The sequence below is a fragment of the Hirundo rustica genome, chromosome 10 (genome assembly GCF_015227805.2).
Source record: "Hirundo rustica isolate bHirRus1 chromosome 10, bHirRus1.pri.v3, whole genome shotgun sequence".
In the NCBI taxonomy this organism is placed as follows: Eukaryota; Metazoa; Chordata; class Aves; order Passeriformes; family Hirundinidae; genus Hirundo; species Hirundo rustica.
In genome coordinates, this window is record NC_053459.1 from 7,654,766 (window position 1) to 7,671,839 (window position 17,074).

At 39.1% G+C, this 17,074-nt stretch overlaps 1 long non-coding RNA gene across 1 annotated transcript; it reads left to right on the plus strand.

Annotated features, from left to right (window-relative positions):
- The first annotated feature begins 876 nt into the window (after positions 1-876).
- LOC120757158 (uncharacterized) lies at positions 877-16,813 on the plus strand. Its single transcript, XR_005702398.2, has 6 exons — positions 877-1,021; positions 2,256-2,416; positions 11,736-11,813; positions 12,609-12,675; positions 13,712-13,900; positions 15,918-16,813. It is a non-coding gene; the product is annotated as an uncharacterized LOC120757158 (long non-coding RNA).
- The last annotated feature ends 261 nt before the right edge of the window (positions 16,814-17,074 follow it).

Genomic DNA, 17,074 nt, shown 5'->3' on the forward strand with positions numbered 1-17,074 from the left:
TGTCTTTCACTACTTTTTCCATGCAAAAGTTGGGGTTTTTCTTTGCTTTTTCCTGAAGATGAATCTTTATTTTCTGCATCTGAAGCCCTCTGCTCTGTGTACCCTGAGACAGACTGTTACCATCTCTTTTCACCAGGCTGTCACACTCTTGATGACTTACGCGCACTGTCATTCTTCTTAGGCAAAACACGCCTGTTTGCTCAATCTGTACTCCAGGCTTTTTTTGGGGGGTGTTGTATAACTCTGCTTGCTGTTATTGCACCCACTGATCTTGTTTATGACTCATATGCTTTCTTTACAGGGATTTAGGTGGAAAAAACATCTTTGCAAAACTCCCAAGTTTAAATGATGAGCAGAATAATCCCTTCTTTATTCAATGACATCACTTAGGGGTTTTACTGGGGCAAATGGAATGTCCTTGGATGCTGTGTTGTGCAGATCTATTACAAACCAGTTAACAAGGACATTTCATGTAATCTAATTTTACATAACCTTTTACAATCGGATTCTTAAGGCCTAGGCACAGTGATGCATGTGTGGAAGAGGGTGCACCCCTGCCTAAAGCGCCAGGCTGCAAAGGAGGGTGCAGGGTTTCATCTCACACTTGGAGAATTCCCGTGGATTCATGTTCTTCCATTTGGAAACACAACCTGGCAGTGACAAACTGAAAACTGCTTCAGGAAAGTGTTAATTTCTGTGCAGAAGTTATGTTTCTCAACTCCACACTGGAAAGGATTAAGCAAGAACTTGCTAATTGGCAGAGGTGGGAGGGCCGTGGATTTGTAGGCAGAGCGGGTGATAATGTAACTGGTGGAGATTGCAAACTAATTATGTGAACCAGCAATTGCCGGCCAGGTGTTGGAGATGCACAGCAGGGTGGAGCAAGGAGGTAACAGGAGGGGAGCCGGTGAGGAGGAATCTGACGTGCATTTTAAAGTCCCGAGTGAGCAGAGCTCTGATTAGCACCTTGCTCAAGATGACTTGGGCGTGAGAGGAAAGGACAAACGAGCAGTGTAAGAAGGTGGGTTTTCTTTTTCAGATTTGTTTTCAGGCCCAACTCTGAGCTTCTGTGTTACGTTTGACCGCTGCCTGATGATGTGTGGCCTGTTACCAGCCAGCAGCCACCTGTAGGCTGGTAGGAATGAGGCAGAATTTTGCTTAGTGGTATCAGTGAAATATGCCTGATAAAACTGTGACAGCTGTTCCCTGTGGTAGAAAGGCCAGGTTTCATTCCAATTTTGAACAAATCCTTGGTATTAGCCACAGCTTTATATAGGATGGAGATTGGTGGGAACACTTTGTTATTCTCAAGCACAGGCATTGAAGAGAAATTCAGTCATTACATATTTTAATACAAATTAGAGCTTCCTGAGTAGCAGCTATAAATAAGCTCTGCTGCCACGTGTGGAACAGGCAGATGAGTGCTGTGCTCTCACAGAGCAGCCCCATCATTGAGAACCAGATGCTCCTAAGCTCCAGCCCTGTTTCTGGTCTTCATGTGCATGCTTGAGTGATTGCCTGCATCAGTGAGTTGTAATTAATTAGTGTCTGGGAATGTACAGCAGGTATTAAAGCACCATAGAAAGTATTTGAGGAGGTGTTTTGTTGCTCCACTTCCTTCCCATCAGAAGTAGTTGGCATGACCTGTTGAAAAGCACCTAGGTAAATATATGTTTCACAAAGAAGGGGTGTTAATATTTGTTCTGTTTTCTTATTAAGTCAACTATGAAAGTGAATTGTTAAAGCTTTCTGTATTAGAGTGTAATGAAATTCAATCTTTTATTTATTTGAGAGGCAGTTAATGGTGATGTGTTTAGAATCTCAGCCATCAGCTGGTATTTATGTTGATCTCAGCTATTATTGTGGATGGTGATTTTTTTTTCATCATTATAGTTTTTATTAATTACATGAAAGGCTACTATCTATAGATGATGATGGTGTTGTAATGACATAATAAAAATACAGTGTTTTCATAGTGGCCCAGAGATGCAAACTGCACATATCTCTGTGTTTTAAATGAATGACTGTGCTAGGGAAGGACCGAACATGCTCACTTACCACTGGCTGTTTTTAGGTATGTTGTAGACATATCATACACATCTGGAGATGGTAACTTCATCTTTAAACAAGGCTGTTTATTGTATTTCTAGCAGTTATCAAAAAAAAAAGATAGTGAAATGTGAATTCTGTGGTTCTCAAATTATTTAGGAAATATGAATTAATTCTAGTATTCTAACATTACTATCTCTTGATAGGCTATTAATCACTTGACTGCTAGGTGCTTAGAACGCAGTCTTTCAAACAGAAGATGTACAAGGAGATGAATGTATCTTCCATCCTCCTCCGGGAAACAGACCACAGCTTTTCACCCAACCAAGCACAATGCAGGGACGTCTGATGGCTGAATGTCCTATGTGTGAGTAAATAATGGATAACGAAATTAACTCAACAATAACGTGGCTGCCTAACTACCGGCTAACAGCTCTGCTTCCTGCCCTCCACCCTGTCTGTGTACCCACACTCAGCTGGAGGAGCAAAGAGCTTTGCCATGTGCCTTAGGAGCTTGCCAAGGGTTTTGAAGACAGGGCAAGTTGATGAAGAAGTCTCAGTAGCTCACCAGGCCTGCTGTAATGCAAACAGAAACACCTTGTCTGGGAACGGCATCCCCCCAAACCTCAAAGCTGGTCAGCAGGGATCGAGTTGCAGCTGCTGAAAGAATTTCTGCCTCAAAGGAGAGTGAGCTGCAGGTGTTTGCTGTCCATGGCCCAGCTCGTGGTGCAGGTGTGAGCCAAGCAAAGCCTTTCTGCTCCACTGCTGCAGTGGCTGTGATGTTTCCCTGTTTTTCCAGTGGCATTTCCACGGTGGATGTGCAATTGTGATTGCTTGGTTTCAGTCTCTGAAGTTTCAATACTTAAACTCCCTGGAATGTGAGAGGGGTGGGGCTGGGCTCCGTGTGCCTTTGCTGGTGGCATGGAGGTAGAAGAGAGAAATCTTCCCTCTTTTTAAAAGCAGTTGAGAATATTATATTAAACGTTTCATTTCTTGGCAAGTAGTCTGTTGTTATATGGCAAATCTTTGCTGTACTAGAAAAGTAATTTTTATAGGACATCAGTTCTAAGCCTAGACCGTCAGGAGTGAGTAAACCACCCTGATTTATATGGCACTTCCTTTGAAAATGTAGGTGCCATCTGTCTATTTGCCAAGATGAAGGAGTGACGCTGCTTTTTTTTGGAAATATTAGGTGTTTTTATTCTTCTTATTTGACTTTACAATAAAATAGCATTTTTTAAGAAATGGGCTGTAAAGTGGGCCAAAGATATCAGTTGTAATTTATGCCTTTGCATCACTGTCTTCTCCCTCTTCCCTGGGGAAGCAACACTTCAAATTGATGTAAAATGACAGTGGGCCGTAAAACCCACCCTGCTTTTCTGAAGTCAGTTTCTTTGAGAAGGCAGTTGTAAGAAGGGCTCTATAAACTTGAGGAGGTGTCTCAACAAATGAGACTTTTGTGCCCATCCTTAACCTTTCAGATGGTTATTTTAAGTATAAATTGAATATATTGAAATATCTTGGTGTGCATTCAGATGTTAAGAGAATCCTTAAGTCTATGCATCCTGCTGAATCTCATTAATACAACTTTATATGGCTCGAAACTGCTGAGGAAAAGTGGTGCATTCTTCTTTTTTTCCTATGGTTTTACAAAGCATATTCTGAGTCTGTGAGATGAAGTGCACGTGTGGGGTATTTGAATTCACAGGTTGTGGGGGGTGGCTTGGGAGACGGATGATGTAGGATCATCAATTCTGGAGTGCACAGGAGTGCTTGTATGAGATGAGGTAAGGTAAGAGAAAATGATTCTGAACAGAAGACAGCGCTACATTGTTGTAAAACTTAAATGAGAAGATTGCGGTGTTACCAAACTAAGTGTGGCTGACACTTCATACTGTTTAAATCTGTTGTGAGTCCAAAACATGTGGATTCAGAAAAAAAAGTAAGTTTGCCATTTTCATCTCTCCATCTCTCATTTCTGATGTGTGTGCACAGTGCTCTTATGAGGTTTTGATGTGTTTTGTTTTTTCCCTGTTGCATCCTATTCAGAATGCCTGAATGTGTTAATGACTCATGGAGGACAGACCTTGTCTTTCAAACGAGTTCCATTTTGTGGGCTGGTGAATTCCTAGCAGACCACATCATCTTGATTCATTTGAAAAAGATATTTAGCTTCTTTTCTAAATCAAATTGGTTTCATAAAAAGGTGAAAACTGAGACTTAGCGACAAGACCAGAACACTAGATTTTTTTTTTCCAAGTTAAAGCTCCACTCAGTACTTTCTTAAAGCTGTAAGAGTGGGGAAATAAGAATTTTCTATTTGACTCTATTTCCTGAAATTATTTTTAACTAACCATCAGTTATGTATGATTTTTTTTCCCTTCTTTTTGGAGTTGAATACTGCTCTGCTCACTTGTGAGGGCTTTTTTGTTAAATTCTTGTAATACTTGTCCTATGTGAATTAATCTTCATATTGTCTGTAAGGATAAATGTTTTTCTATAAATCTTGAATGTGCTTCTACCTTTAAAGTACAAAATGAGCTCTATTTGTAGATTAATTGTTACCTTTTCTCATACAAATGACAAAAGAAACCTGAAGTATATTAGTAATGTGATAGCAGTACTACTTCAAGCACAATTACCTTGTCTTAAATTGAAGATAATCAGAATTGCAGAATGATCTCTAGCAATAATGGCCACTTCTTCAAGTGTAATTGGTAAGAAATTAAAGGAATGTTTGTGCAAATGTAGGTCTTTGCATGCTTTTTCATCTTGGGAGGCATGTGGAAATAACAGAATAAAAAAACAGAGTGGGGTGGGTTTTTTTAGAAGTATTATTTTACAGTTTTGACTGTTTGTGAGTGTGGTGGTTTAGTCCCTCAAAACCAGACCTGAGGCTTGTGACAAGAGGCATCAAATCTGGTCATCACACCTTAACTGTTCTTTCTGTTTGGATGTACTGTAGATGGAAGTCAGCACTGACTGCCTCTGGGAAGTCAGTTTTTCAAAATCTTTGCCCATTTGTTAAAATAGCCTGTACAACAATGGATTTACTAAAAGGCAAGTCACAAACCTCTCTCGGTGTCAGTGGGTGAAAATTCAACTGTGGGGCATCTATGTGAAGCCAAAGTTGTTGTGTGCTAAATAATATATATTTAAACTTAGTTTTTGTGCCATTCAGTAAACACAAACATTATGGATCTGCTTGAGTCTCATGTTAGAATTTTGTTAGTGTTCATATCAACAAGTTTTGATGAAATTCTAATGGAGCATAATGAGAAATTAATTTGTAACAATACATGGAGTTCAAACACCATTAAAAATAACAGCTGAACTACAGAAATGTGAAATAAGCCCTTTGTGTAAGGATGTGTCTGCAGAACTAATCCAGGAATTTCCCCAACAACAATCTTATCCACAGGGTCAGTAACCTACCATCTGTGTGGCACACTATTGTTCTTTTCCTAAATCACTCCTCAGGATCTGGTAGATATTGCCTATCTTGAGCAAAGAACTGGTGAGCAGCTCTTATGCAAGGTCTGGAGTCCTCCAGCAGCAGGGGTTGATAGGAGGGGGAATCCAGAGTCCCTGCTGTGCTGGGCTGCAGGAGGTGAGTGGCTCAGCCTCCAGTAGATGGGATCCACCACGGCACACTGGGCAGGCTCTGGGCTTGGACCTGGGGGATTTCACGGCTTTGAAAGCCTGTCACAGCTGAGGTCAGGCTGTGGTGCCAGGGGCTGCAAGTGGAGGTGGAGAGGGAAGACTTCCCTGTAGCATGGAGAGTTTGGGCTGCAAGATGACTGTTGTGGGGATCTTTGTTAGAGAAGAACTTTGGAAAGGTGGAGAAGCATTTTCATTGCATGATCCGATTCATAATACACAGATACTCTGGCTACTTAAGCAAACTTCTGCTACAGTGCTATTCTATACTACTTTTCACATGCTTCAAAAAAAGTTTTTTGTGATTATCTGCTCATGTTCAGCATAAAAAACCACTTGCCTCAGAGTCACTCCACCAAAACCACTACTGATGGGGAGCAGAGGTTAAAAAGATAATTTTTGTTTTAGGTTTCTTTTAAGTGTAAGAGTAGGTACCTGTCACTTGAATTGGGAAGATATTGTGCTGCTTCTGCCCTGTTCTCATCAGTAGAGCTTTGAGTGTTGGCAGCCCAGTTTTGGCAGTGGCACATTTCTTTGGAGGAAAGGGGGGGATCACTGAGCACCATTCACAAAAACACCCCTGGGAGGTGTTTGCTGTACTGGGGAACTCATTCTGAAAGCAAAGGTCTGAAAGCATGTGCAGAGCCTGGTGGAAAGTCAGATTAGGTGCAGAACCTGAACACTGAGGGGCCTTTCTCCCCAAAATTTCACCTTTTATCTGATTTCCTGTCTGTGGGTGCTGCCTTTGGAGCTGATAGCAATGTGAATGGTTGGAAAAAAACTAATAACTGTGAAAAAAATGCCACATGAAAGCAAGATACAACCCTGGCTGTGAGAGAGGTGGGGTTTAAAATGCGCTGAGAGATAAATGTAAAGGACGTGGACAAAGAGAAAACTATCAGAGAGAGGAGTCCCAACATCTGAGTCCTCTGATGGCCAGTATAAAAATTGCTTTTTAGCCTTTTTCCCTGCACAAGAAGAAAGCTGCTGAAGGTTTATTTGTTATTTGTTTTGATTTGGTTTATTTTTGAGAGAAGGGAAAGGCATTTGACCTTTATCCCATCTAATTACCCATCAGACTCCTCTAATACTTAAGCAGCAGGAAAGGACTTCACAAGTAAAAAATCTAAAATTCAAATGTGCTTAGGTTGGAGATGCAATTATCTACCCAATATTGTGAAAAAGTTCCAGAGGCCTGATGCAAAATCCATTCAATTTAAAGGAAGTCTTTAATGGGCTCTGGATTATACCTTAAAAGAGGAGACCTACCTTAGCCTGCCTGTTCCCTTTTCCTATCCATTTCCTGATTTGGAAAACTTATACACTTTGTTTCTGTCATTGGAAGTAAAAGTGAATTCCTTTATAGTAAAAACACTGGATAGAACAATAAATATTTAGGGGGAATTAAGAGGTGTTATATTCATAAAATTCTTTCCCCTGGTGCAGAGGTGGTCATCCTCTGTTCTGAAAAGCTCTGCTTGGTGCCATCATGTTCTCACACTTGTAGATGGAAAACTGGGCAGTAAATGAAGGGATTTGTTGGTTTTACATCTACTTGCTGTCTTTGTAGAAAAGCAAAGTGTGACCTTCTCTTTGTTGCCATTTGTACCCTTTCAGGTGCTGTGTGAATTCTCTTCCCATTTGATGTGGAATGTTGATATGCCAAGGAAGTTTGAAAGGAACCCTGACAAAATCCTCTAGGCCACCATAAACAATAGGTGCATGCTCAAGAGGGCTTGCTCCATCTTTTTAAGAGGCAGGCATTGGAATTCTGAGAAGGATAATGGATATTCTCTATTGAGGTGATTTATTTTGGTAGGATCCAAAGGCAAAGTCAGATGGATTAATCATAATTGTTATAGCACAGTTCCATGTATTCCTGGAAATACGTGTCTTACTCTCCTAGGTCTTTGAACTTGGTGGGGGGGTGTAGTGGGTTTTTTGTTTGGTTGGTTTTTGTGGGTTTTTGTTTGCTTGGTTTCTGTTTATTTGTTTTGGGGGTAGTTTGTTGGTTTTATATTAGACTATAGGATTCCAAGGAAACAAACAAAAATATCCCAAATGCTTTTGTTAGTGGCAACACTGAGCCAGTGCTGTTGAGGGATGGTGGTACCTCTCTGACTGGAGCTTCCTGTTGCTGTAATACACATCAGTTCTCACCTGTCCTGGAAGGTTCTGCTTCTGGAGGCACAGAGGCGCATTAGATATGTTTGTGTTTGTTTTGTTTGCTTTCCTACAGCAGTTTGGAGTTGTGAACCCAAGTGTAATCAACATTACATGACTTTCCTGTGAATGGCATAATTACATTGACACGCCAAGAGTGAAGTGCTTTGACAGTCTCGCAGCAAAATTCATTCAAAGCTCTGAAGCAAAAAAAGAAAGAAATGCAAAATCAACTATTGTCTTTTGGTGAGAATAATATCTGAGACTCCATCGTGCTTATCCACCAAATTCTGTGTGGAATGGTTTTTTGTGTGCAATAGGCTCTTTACAGCGAGCCATTTAAAATAATAGCCCGTGAGACCGTTCCCTGATGCGCACTGCTATACCTGGAGAGCCTGCCAGATACCATCAGGAAAATGGACCATAAAAGCAATCCAAACCCTGCATTCTTAGTGGAATTTATCTGATAAATACCTCGCTAAATCCTAAGTGTTTCATTCGTCTTTTTAAAGTGTGATACGCTGATCTGCTTATCTGTTTAGCCTCGCTGGCAGCATTCTCTCCCGAGGTTAAAACACATAAGGAAGACACATCCATTCACTTTAATAACTGTTATCTCCCAAAGAATAAGAGCTGCAGAGTCATTAATTAAACATGATCGTTCTGGGGAAGGTCTCCTGATGAAGATGTATACATGACTCACTTGGTGTCAGTAAACTCCATTTCAAATACAGTTTTTCACGTTTGACCATTTTCAGTGTCAGGTAAAAACTTGTCAATAAAAGAGCCTGTGTGTCTAAAAGTATAATTTGTAATAGACATACAACCAATACCTTTCACCTCCTTCTGCCATCTGTAACATGCAATAATGGAATTATGGCAGATGAATAGTCTTTTTTTTTTTTTTTTTTTTTTTTTTTTTTTTTTTTTTTGTCATGGGACTAGAAGCTGGGAACGTTTTTTGCTGCGAGCAAACTCTGAGAGATAGAAATTGTTTAATGTAAAATTTCTGTTTAAACACACTACTGTGTGATTTAAAATTTTATTTTAATGCCACTTCAGAAGAAAGTCACAACAATTCTAAGTTTTTCTTGAAGACATTTGAAGAAAATTTTCTTAAGCAAAACATTATTTCAGTCAAAATCAAAATATTTCTATGTGAAGTGCAATATAAATCCCTGTTTCTTACTAGAAGTATCCAAATGTTTGATATTGGTGTGTTTCTGATGAAAAGAAGTTGCATTTCTGTGAAGTGTATTTGAAGTCAGAAAAGGTTTCATCTTTTTTCCTCACCTTATGTTTTACCTTATATCCTTGATTCTTTATGTAGATGTCCACCTTCTGTTTCTTCATAATTTCAAACACCTCTGTCTTTCCTTTGATGTGGTTTTTGTTGGTTTTTGTTTTTTTTTTTCCCTATCTATAAGATATTTCTCAAAACTTAATTAAGTAGACCTTTGTCTTCAAGTTGTGTGACTGGGAGATGCCAGAAGCTACTCTAATGGAAACATAATAAAATAGAGGCACAGTTTTTTGCCTGTGCTTGAAAGTGGAAGGGCAGCCCTCTACTCCATGGCTCTGAACAACAGGGTAAATTTTCCCTTCTACCTCTATCCCGTTTTAATTAATATATTCCAATATAAGTAGTAAGATGAAGCCCTGCTCTTGCTTCTCTTCAAGACCAGTGGTAACTAACAAAACCCACAGAAAAGAGTGAGTGAGTTTATCAATGCTGCTCAGGGGATGCTGGATCCCTTAAATCTTGAGAAACACAGAGGTATCATCCATTGATGTAGTTCTGAAAGTGTCCTTTGACAAGGTGAGCAGAGGGTATTTTTTTTTTTTTTTAATTTAAGGTGTCTTTAGGCTATCTACCTGGAAAAAGAATTTGATGTGTATGTGAATATAAAGTTATGAATGGTTTGTAGGGTAGAAATCATTAATTCTGGCCAAGAGCACAAACATCTGCCATCTAGCCAACAAGAATTTTGGCAGTAACTCCCCCGCTGGATAGATGGACCAACAGACCCTGTCTGTTCCTGGCTATGGAGCCATGTGTATTAATAGGAGTAGTAAGGTCTGGGTGCCTTTTTATTTTCCACTAAAACACAGAGATGATGTGATTTTGTGTTCCAAAGTACTGTTCTTACTCTGTTTCGAATCCATTCTTCCATTCAGCAGTATTGGGATCATGAGTTTCTGGTGGACAACTCTCTGCTAGTTATAGCTACTTGAGCAGAGGGAATAGTTTCCAAGTAAAATTGCAGGTGTGCGTGTGCAACCTGGCACTTGCAGAGAATCTTTTATCAAGGCTTCTTATGCTCAGTGGAAAGTGATCAATAAAATGGAGAAAGGTAAAAGGAATATCCTGAAATAGCTGATGAGTGAAACATCAGCTGGGCTGGTGGTCTGGGGGGTGGTGCTGAAACTCCAAATTTCCACTTAAAGATTCAAACCTCCCCATTGGCAGAGGAGTGACCTAAATTTTAGGTCTCTTTAGTGCAGTCTTTTTTTGATGCTGAGTCTTGTACTTTGGGGAAAATTTTCCAGAGATACTGGTTTCCCTCTCATGTAGAATGTGAATCATATGGAAAATGTACCAGAGCTGTGTGGGAGTAGTTCTTTCGTGCTGAGATAGGATACTGAGATTCAGCCCTGTCCTTTGGGACCAGATGCCAGATCTGTGCTCTGCCTATCTTTGGTACATATGTGAATCTCCAAAAAGGAGCAGAATATCTGATCCGAGATCAGTCATGTACATCTAAGGGAAGGATTTTGCCTTGAGTGTGAATTAGTCTCAAAGACAAAATTCACAGCAGCCTACTTGTTAATGAATTACAAAGTCTTTATTTTTAAACATTTTAAGTCTTCTTAAGTTCTCACAAGGAACTCGTTATGCTTTGCACTTGGAAGAAAATGGAGAAAATTAACGTGGTGCTTTGGAAGGTGGGGAGCCTGGTTCCAATACTGATGAAGTTGGTGCAATTTTACACATGTAACGTAAATAAAGGTGCTGATAAATAGAGCATGCACCATCGGTGTCTGCATGCTCTAATCTGTGATATGATGCATATTTATGAACTTGAATATAATTAAAAGCTGGTGTTCCAAGTGTCAATCAGCCTAATTCATACACATCATTAGAGGAAATGCTTCTTTAGAAATGGCAGAGTATGTGCAGTGTGGACCTGTGCCTGCAGATTATATGATTTCCCATTTCTTTGTTTAGAGCTTCCTTTCATGGATTGAGACGTGGAAGGTCCTTGAGAAGATATTAAGAAGATATTTATCTAATGAATTACTTTTAAGTTTTGAATGGGTGTGTAGGTTTTCAGGTTTTTCTTTCTTTTTTTCTTAATGTAAATTACAAAGCAACAGAGGCATGATTAGTTGAATTTGGAGGGCGTGTTCACAAATTTGCAATAACTTAAAAATAGGTGAGTTTTTCAGTATCAGTAGAAATTTCAAAGCATGTCTAGGCATACTGGGTTTGCTGAAAATACTCTGGAAAATAATGTCTTTGATGTGATGATGTCCTAGCATGCTGTAGCAATCATTTCAAAGAGATTTATGGCTCTGGCCAGTCAGGGGACACATTATTATTATCAAGGCCCATATCAGAAGCCCTTGGGATTTTTAGGGGCTCAGTGAGAAGAGATGTGGACAATGTGCCCAGGTTAGCTTATAGCCATGCTTGTGAGGGGGGAAGATGCTCATTCTCCATCCTTTGGGAAACGCTTGCCCTGGATCAGAGGCTGCAGAGCATGTGCAGCTGGTATCTGTATGAGACCAGCGTTTCTGTGGTTGTGGGGGAGGAGGGAATTCATCTCACACATATAAAATTATCTTGATTTTCATTTCAGCTTTGTGGCTCACCTTTAAGAGAAAGCAGAACACGAGCAGCTGTCCAGTGAGTGATTCTGTGCCAGCTGATGTGGAATGTGAGTCTTTTATGTAGCTAAATGCAGTGATTTAAAACATCTGCCCATGTCCCTGTTTTTTCTATTTGACTGTTGTTCCATAGTGGAAAATTCTTAATGTGATGGAGACTTTTTATCACGTGGTATCATATTTTCGGTTATCTTTCCCTTCATTTTTAGAGGTAGCTATGTATTTTCTTGGGAATTATGGCTTATATCTCTAATAACTTTGGGAGTATATTCTTACAGAATTGTGACTTTGAAAACTTCTTGTATTCATATTTTTGGGTTATTTTTTTTTTTTCTTCTATGGGAAAAAGATATATTAGGTACCATATTACACTGACAGAGATGAATATGAATAGAGGAATATATTTACCTGTAGAGGAAAAGCAAGAGTATTTTACAGGTATAATTTTGGGGGCTTTGTTTAGGGTTTTTTTTTCCTCCTCTACGAATAACTGCAATTCCAATGTGTGTCCTGGCTGTTAAAATAAAAAAAAAAAAAATCATGACTCCTGCTGTAGAATATATGCTCCATTTGTATGACTGTGTGGATGTGCTGTGTGTTTATGCAAGGAGGGGTCTGATCCTTTCTCTTTGCTCAATGCTAATAATGCCAGAAGTTTGTGGAAACTGTTCACTCGCCCTCAGGATGCAAAGGTCATTGTTAACTTCTGCCCACAGGGACAGTCTAGAAAATTAGGATAGGCCTGGGTTCCAGTAAATCCAGCTAAACATAGCAAGAATTTAAATCTGCAGCTTTTTTGATGAACACTTGTGTGTTTTTCATTTTGGCCATGAACACAACAACAGTGTTGTGCAGAAGATGAGCACAGCCAAGCCCTCTTCTGTATATTGGAATCTACTGCGGGGATCCCTGGTAAGATGCCTAAGCACAGTGTTCCCTCTGTCAAAAACTTACTAAAGAATAACTTTTTCAATTGACCTAATCCTAATCTTGATCATGTCTAAATTTGTTGCTCCTCATAGCAAAAACTGGACCACCTTAATTTATCATTCTTCTTTAAATTTGTCAGTTCGGGCATATATTGCCTTTTTACCTTTAAGGAACTTTTATTAATATTTCTTTAGATTCGATTTGTTAGAAACTACTCATTTGCAGCTGATGTCTAATTATTTTTTAGGACAATGAATTATGAAAATATTTATATAGCTAATCAGTTACATTATTAATGGATAATGGCTAAAAATATAGTAACTTTAAAATTATTTATGGTTTATAATCTTTAAAGGGTTGTAGGTCTTTAACTACCCAGTAAAACTATAGAGAATTTACAGATCACTGTTTTATATAGCTTAAGTGTTATAATTTAACTACTTCTGTGAACTTTCACTACTGACTGTTGAGGCCTTTCAAGGATGACAGTGTCTATTTTACATTTTGGCTGTTGCTTTTAAGAAATCTGTGACATGAGAGCAATGTATGCGTGTATTTAGGTAACAGATTGAGAAATTGAAATAACCCTGAAAAACGGTGATTTAAATGGCAAAATATTGATATATATAGAAATACAGATATAATAGCTATATAATATACATCAAAAATATGAATATTGTGCTCTTACTCAGTAAATGTATTTTGAAGTTTTCTGCCTTCTATTGCTAGGAGTGAGGAAAGAATGAATGCTGAGGGTTAATCTTCCACTCTGTCCTAGGGATAGCTTCTGGGTCCAGTTTACCACCAAATGGGTGTAAATATTTGAAGTCTTTGTGGCCACAGGGCTGTGAGCAGCAAAAATAGGAAAACACTTGCATTTAAGCAGTGGCCATAGCCAGTGCTAACCCCAATTAAGTCCTGAGTAATTAGGGCTGTTCTCATAACTAGTTAGACATGTTCTTGTACATCTTGTTGGGTTAGACCAATTGTTCCTAAAAACTTGCAAATTCATGTTTAGTACCTGGACTTCTCGATGAAGCAGTGGCAGCTGGTGCAGTGTAGAGCCTTGGGCTGAGCAAGCTGAGCCCAGGGCTGGATGGTCCCAAACCTCTTGTGCTGTGGGGCTGGAGGAGCTTCCTTTGCCCAGTGATGAAATGGAGACAGAAACCCTAAGGTGGAACAAGAGAAAAACACCTCTATCAGCAAGGTACTGTAAGAAGCGCTGTGAGAAATGTTTTTCTGTTCTCTCAATAGTCCTAAATCCAGCTCTAACATGTTCTCTTAAATAAATTTCAAAAAGTTACCTAGGATTTTACTGTTTGTTCAAAGTGTCTTGTGAAATTAACTCTGTTCTGTCTGAGGAAAAAAAAAAAAAGAATATGAAGCTGTCCATAAAACAGTTTTCAGCTGAGAACAACAGCACAAAAATTTACTTGAGATAATTGTGTGGACTGTCCTCTTCAATTACTTTCAATAAAACTGAATATTTGCAGTTTTACCAACATAGTCCCAACCTGCTCAGCCAGGTTTGGTTTTGAGTAGCCCATAAAATGGTCTGTGCCTTCTTTTAATAGTTTTTTTTTTTTGGTTGGTTTTTTTCCAATACAATTCCTCTAGCTTTTAATCTCTACCTCACAAACCAGGCAGCTATAGATAGATGTAATTTTTCTAAGCACTAAACCACACTGATTTTTCTAAGTACTAAACCACACGTTTCATTTGAAGCCATCAAGTAGGAACAATGTTTATGTGAGTCTGCAACAAATTCCATGTGTGAAGTCTCTCATTCAATGAAAATCTTCCATTTGCTGAGGCCAATGGCTTGTGCCAGAGCTTTGTGGTGTGTCAGATGTCCAGATTATTTGACTGCATCAGGAGTTTGCTGTGGTGTCCATTTGCCAGCTGGAGGCAGAATTTCATTAATCCGTAGTATAGAGGGAGAGGGGTGGGAAATGATGTTGCTCCAAGGCTTTGATCATTTTGTTAATGAGCTGGTTTACACCTCAGCTATTAAACAGTTGGAGACTTTTTTTTTTTTTTTTTTTTTTTTTTTTTTTTCTGTGAAGCCTAAATTTGGAATAATACAAGCTAAGCCAAGCAACATTTTTCTACCTTCAAGTAATAGATTCTATTGCCCTATAAACTCAATGATTCTGCTTCCCCATTTCTTTCTTTTTACTTCCTCCTGCCATTCATTATTTTTCTTCCTCTTAACATCCTTGTAATATGAAAAGCATTTGGATTTAGTAAAATGGCTTTTGTTCTCAGTTTTAAAACACAACTCTCTCTGCCACCCATGTGCTAACTGCATCAATTTGTGAGTTTAACCTTTTCTAAACACACATGCAGAGAGAAATCCTGCCTGTTGCCCTCATTTTTGGTGGGCTGCAGGCATGCATGGGTAATCTCAAATTACTCACTATAATTCCTGTGTGTTACTGGATTCTCTGGATTAACCATTCCATTGTAGATTGAGGGAAATGAGTTCAGGTTCTCCCTTGGTTCTGTTTTCTTACCCAGGGGCAAAGGGGAGACAGGGAAATGACATCTTACCTCTGTTGTCTTCTCCTCCGTTAATAAAGTGATTGAAGAATATTGATGTGTACCAGGGGGACATTATGCCTCATTCTGAGTAGGCCTTTTCCTACAATTTGGCCAGTGGTTTTTGTTTCTATGAAAAATGGAAATCTATCGAGAGTAAGAGGTTTAGCAGAGCATGTTGTTGGTGACAGCATTTGTTTTACCTGCTCATCTGTGCTCCAGGTTGTCTTGTTTATCCAAGGATGATGTGCACTCTGTGGTTTTGGTAGCTAAAGGTTTCCACAGTTTATTGTAATCTTGGAGCCCCAACTCTGAGTGTGTCAGCTTTAAAGTTTACCTCTCTGGTGCACATCCAAATCTCTGAACAGCTGTGTGTAAGACTGGTTTAACAGCCCCCAAAGGAGCCTTAGGTTTTGTTGAGGAGAATAAATAAATAAAGCTATGTAGGAAATAAAATTAGAATTAGGTCTTCTCTTTCTCATATCTCATATAATGAGGAAAAAAGTTTGGTATCCAGACTTAATACAATATTAAATTTGGCAGATCAAAGCAAAGGTGAGAAAAGTTTCATATGGGGCTATTTGAACATTTTTATTTAAAATTCAGGTGGAACTGATATGTGTTCAAGGTTTTATGGGGTTGAGGGCCAAGAGTTTGTTGAATTTTTTTTTATTTTTTCACAGGTGAAGTTCAATAAAAGCTGGAAAAATATTTAGTCCTCTTGCCCTTCTGAGAGTGAACAAAGCATCACTGATGCCACATGCCACACATAGAGTGATTGAATGATGAGCACATTCTGAAAAAATTTAGTTTAATCTCAGGTCGCCAGAGAGATTAGGAGTTCAGGTAACCCTTGGTGATTCCCAGGGCCTGCTGCCTCTGCAGGGCTCCTCTGTGTTTTGACTGGAGGGAGCCTTGGGCAGCTGTCCTTAGAACAGGTACACCAGTGCCAAATGTGACTGAAATCAAGCGGATTTAGTTCATCTGCCTCTGAAAACCTCAAAGCAGAGAGGGGATCAGTGCCACATGGTTGGGAAAGGAGTGCATGTCCATGCTGATGCATCTCTGTTGGCAAAGAAAGTTGTTTCTCGCTACTGCAATGTTTGAAAAATGGATTCATGCTTGCTTGGTGGTATTAGTAGGCGTGGAAAAAACCTGAAATATTGGTGCATGTAAATTAACAATCCAAATACTGATTTCTAATTATCAGCACAAAATTAGACATTAAATAACATGGGAAGCATTCATAGGCATCAGTATTTTTCCTTTAATTTTTCTGAAGTCTTGATCTAGTGTTGATATGCTTAGTATCCTACTACTGATACTATTTTTTCTTCCCTTGTAAGTGCCTTTGATTTTTGAATCATGGATAAATTTCTGCACACTGGACTAAAATCCATAAATCTGTTCCTTCCTGAACCATTATAATAGTCCTACTCTTATGTCAGTGATGTTGATAATGCTTCAAGCTCAGACTGTCAAACCCGGGTCTCTTAAAAGAAGAAAAAATATATGCTCAGAACAGTTGTGATCCTCAGTCTTAGTGTATATTTCAAAATTGGAAAAAATTGATTGAGAACTAGAGATATCTATCTACATATTACTGTATCTTGCACCATGAACCGGATAGGTTTGACTGCTTTTCTTCTAATTCTTTGTGGTTCCCAGGTCTGTGTTTGGTCAGCAGCTATGTCTGCTTAATAAAGACTGCAATTTTCAGTTTGTGGTCTTGATGGCCAAATTTATGATCTTTATTTTGGGGGGGGAAATATTTCACTTTGCCAGTTGACCATGCAAGAGATGTTGAAGTTACAGGCACATATCATGAACAAAGAAAGCA